The sequence below is a fragment of the Arachis hypogaea genome, chromosome 15 (assembly GCF_003086295.3).
Source record: "Arachis hypogaea cultivar Tifrunner chromosome 15, arahy.Tifrunner.gnm2.J5K5, whole genome shotgun sequence".
NCBI classification, from domain to species: Eukaryota; Viridiplantae; Streptophyta; class Magnoliopsida; order Fabales; family Fabaceae; genus Arachis; species Arachis hypogaea.
The window spans coordinates 38,585,556-38,590,057 of NC_092050.1; the positions used below are offsets into that span (position 1 = coordinate 38,585,556).

Here is a 4,502-nt window from a genome sequence, read left to right on the forward strand (position 1 = left end):
GAGTATTTCTCGCCAACTTGGATGCCAGAATTGACGACAAACCCAGGCCCGAACCCAAAGGGGACCTGGAAAAGTTTAGGGTCGGGAACTCGGAGGAAAAGTTCACGTTCATGAATAGGAACCTCCCCCATGAGTTGAAAGAGCCTTTGATGGAAATGATCAGAGCCAACGGCGATTTATTCGCCTGGACACCTGCTGACATGCCGGGAATAGACTCCAGTCTCATGTCACACCGCCTAGCCATCAAGCCGAAAACCAAACCAGTGGCCCAAAGGAGGAGCAAAATGTCTCAGGAAAAGGCGGAGGAAGTGGCCAAGCAAACGGCCAGCCTCCTCGAAGCAGGGTTCATTCGGGAGCTGGACTATTCGACCTGGTTGTCAAACGTGGTCCTGGTAAAAAAGCCCAGTGGGAGATGGAGGATGCGCGTGGACTACTCCGATCTCAACAAAGCATGTCCCAAGAACTGCTATCCCCTCCCCAACATTGATGCACTCGTCAACGCTGCTGCAGGATACCAGTATCTGAGCTTCATAGATGCCTACTCCGGCTACAATCAAATACCGATGCACCGGCCAGATGAGGATAAAACGGCGTTCATAACGCCGGGGGGACTTACTGCTACAGGGTGATGCCCTTTGGCCTGAAGAACACGGGGGCAACATACCAAAGGCTGATGAACAAAATATTCACCGAACTCATTGGCAAGACAGTGGAAGTCTACGTGGTTGATATCCTTGCAAAGACCACCCGACCCGACGATCTCATAAGCGATCTGGAGAATGTGTTTGCATCCCTCTGACAACACGGCATGAGGCTCAACCCGCTCAAGTGCGCCTTTGCCATGGAGGCCAGAAAGTTCCTGGGGTTCATGATAACCCAGAGGAGAGTGGAGGCCAACACTGAAAAGTGCCAAGCAATACTCCAGATGAGGAGCCCGAGCTGCATCAAAGGCGTTCAGCGGCTGACGGGAAGGCTCACCGCGTTGTCCCGATTCCTTGGTGCATTGGCAGCAAAGGCCCTACCCTTCTTCAACTTGATGAAGAAGGGAATAGCATTTGAATGGACCCATGCGTGCGAAGAAGCGTTCAACCACTTCAAAGAAATAATGGGCAGCGCCCCCGGTGCTCGGTAAGCCCAAATCCGGAGAACCACTCTATCTGTACCTAGCCATAACAGAAGGGGCGCTTGCAGTGGTGCTGGTGCGGGAAGAAGGGAAGACCCAGCAACCGATCTACTTTGTGAGTAGAGCACTGCAGGGGGCAGAACTTAGATACAGCAAGCTGGAGAAGCTGGCACTAGCATTCCTGGTCTCCTCCCGCCGACTACGACAATACTTCCAGGATCACCAGGTGGTCGTGAGAACGGATCAGCGGATTCGTCAGGTACTCCAAAAACCTGATCTGGCGGGAAGGATGATGACCTGGGCCATCGAATTGTCCCAATACGATTTAAGCTACGAACCCTGACATGCGATTAAGGCGCAAGCAATGGCAGACTTCCTAGTGGAAGTAACCGGGAATCGAATCGAAGACGCAGACACACGGTGGAAGCTCTATGTGGACGGAGCCTCCAACCAGATGTCTGGGGGTGCCGGGAAAGGAAGCAAGAAAGAGCCACGTTGGCAGCCACGTTAGTCTAACTAACGTAACCACCAACGTGGAATGGGAGCTAGCTTGCAACGTTAATGAGAAAAGTAATCGCCAATAACGTCCTCAAAGCCATCATAGCCCACGTTAAGAGTCACGTTAACTAAGTTAACGTGAACTCTAACGTGGAAGAAAGAAAGTGGAGCCAACGTTAGTGACACTCACCTTTGTCACTAACGTTGGACCAAGCTCATAAGTGGCCACGTTAAGAGCCACGTTAACTCAGTTAACGTGGACTCTAACGTTGGAAAGCAAAAGAGAAGCCAATATTAGTGACACTCACCTTTGTCACTAACGTTGGCCAAGCTAACGTTAATGTGGAAGCTAACGTGGAGAAAGCAAGTGATCGCCAACGTTAGTGACACTTACCTTTGTCACTAACGTTGGAATGAGCCACAATGAGCCACTATGAGCCACGTTAACTCCCACGTTAACTTAGTTAATGTGGAAGCTAACGTTGAGGATAGGATGATGAGCCAACATTAGTGACACTCACCTTTGTCACTAACGTTGGAGATGGCTATCATTACCACGTTAGAAGCCACGTTAACTTAGATAACGTGGACTCTAACGTGGGAAGTAGGGGCACCTTCAAATGTTAGTGACAAAGGTAAGTGTCACTAACGTTCTCGAAGAATTGGCAAGCCTACGTTAAGAGCCACGTTAACTAAGCTAATGTAGACTCTAACGTAAGGGGAAGGGAGGACTCTCAACATTATTGGAAAAGGTGAACCCCAATAACGTGTGCGAAGGACCAAGAGGCAACGTTAGTGGTCACGTTGGTGCCACTAACATTGAAGTTAACGTGGATCATCTCTGGGTGAGGAACTTTAGTGGAAAAGGTGATTGCCACTAACTTTCTCGAACCCACACTCTCACTTAACGTTAACGCCACTAACGTCCTGAGCTAAACACCCTGCCTACTTCACACTTTCTCTCTGCAAGTAAAACTAAGCCCATTGAAGAGTATAACTGCTTCAAACTCAAGATCCAAAGGCCCATATCCAAGACTTGAAGAACCAACTAGAAGATCACAAGAGTAGTATATATAAGGGTAGTTTTGAATTAGAAAGCAGCTTTTGGGGGATGGGAAATTGAGAACTACTCTCTATATAATTTACTTTCTCTGCACTTCTAGTTCTAGTTTTCATGATGTATTCTCCATCTTTGTTTTCCATTTCCAGAGCTATGAACAGCTAAACCCCTTTCATTGGGTTAGGGAGCTCTGTTGTACTTTAATGGATCAATACTAATTTTCATTACTCTTCTTCTCTCTTTTCTCTTGATTTTACTAGAAAGCTTTCAATCTTCATCCCATTGGGTAGTTATCTTGGAAAAGAAGCTATTCATACTTGGATCTCTTCTGAACCTTGGAAGAGGAATGAAGAGATCATGCTAGAAATGCTTTCTCATGTTGGACCAAATTGGGTTTGGTTGGGTATGGTGACTATAATCCTACCAACACTTGATTTAGGAATGCATGTAGTATAATCAGTGACCATACTTCATCTCTTCTCATGAGCAATTGACCAAGGAATTGGCTATTGATCAAGATTTGAGAGATTGAATTACCAAGGAATTGGAATTCGATCACTTAAGATTTCCAAGAAGATCAATGAATGCATTGATTGAGGAAGAGATGAAAATGAACTTGATCCGGAGAATGCAACATCTCCTAAGCCCAATGAATCCCCATTTCTGATCTTACCCATTCTCTTTAATTTCTGCAATTTACTTTCATGAGCATCTTCCCCATTCCCATTTACAATTCTGCAATTTACTTTGCGTCATTTACTTTTAGCTCTTTACTTCCAGCATTTACATTTTCTGCTATTTACTTTCCCGCCATTTAATTTCCTGCAACTCTCAAACCAAATTCTGCTTTGCTCAACTAGAACATTCCTCTAATTAAAGTTGCTTGACCAATCAATCCCTGTGGGATTCGACCTCACTCTATTGTGAGTTTTTACTTGACGACAATTCGGTATACTTGCCGAAGGAAAATTGTTGAGAGACAAGTTTCCGTGCTATCAAGTTTATGGCGCCGTTGCCGGGGATTGATTTTGTATCAACATGGAGAACCATCATGAAGAAGAGGCTCACAACCATGGCAGAGAAGGTCTAGCAAATCATGCTGGGCAAGAGAGAAGAGTTCTAGTCCCTTACATCAACCCAAACCCAGGAAACTGTGGGAGTAGCATCCAAAGGCCAACCATACATGCCAACAACTTTGAACTACAGCCACAGCTCATCACCCTTGTTCAGAACAACTGTTCATTCGGAGGAGGCGTCCAAGAAGACCCCAATCAACATCTAACCACCTTCCTGAGGATATGCGATATTGTGAAGTCCAATGGTGTTCATCCTGACACCTATAGACTACTTCTGTTTCCTTTCTCACTTAAGGACAAGGCATCTAAATGGCTGGAATCCTTCCCAAAGGAGAGTTTAGCAACCTAGGAAGATGTGGTGAACAAATTCTTGGCAAGATTCTATCCTCCTCAACGGATCAACAGGCTGAGAGCTGAGGTGCAAACATTCAGGCAGCAGGATGGTGAGACTTTATATGAAGCATGGGAGAGGTTCAAGGACCTGACAAGAAGGTGCCCACCAGATATGTTCAATGAATGGGTGCAGCTATACATTTTCTATGAAGGCCTTTCTTATGAATCAAAGAAGGCAGTAGATCATTCATCCGGGGATCTCTGAACAAGAAGAAGACCATTGAGGAGGCCATAGATGTCATTGAAACTGTAGCAGAGAATGACTATTTCTATGCTTCTGAAAGAGGCAACACTAGAGGAGTGATGGAACTAAACAATGTGGATGCACTGCTGGCCCAGAACAAGCTTATTA

At 46.0% G+C, this 4,502-nt stretch overlaps 1 non-coding gene across 1 annotated transcript; it reads right to left on the reverse strand.

Annotated features, from left to right (window-relative positions):
* Nucleotides 1–4,160: 4,160 nt before the first annotated feature.
* On the reverse strand, nt 4,161–4,267 carry LOC112752297 (small nucleolar RNA R71). The gene has a single exon (XR_003176741.1). It is a non-coding gene; the product is annotated as a small nucleolar RNA R71 (small nucleolar RNA).
* Nucleotides 4,268–4,502: the final 235 nt, after the last annotated feature.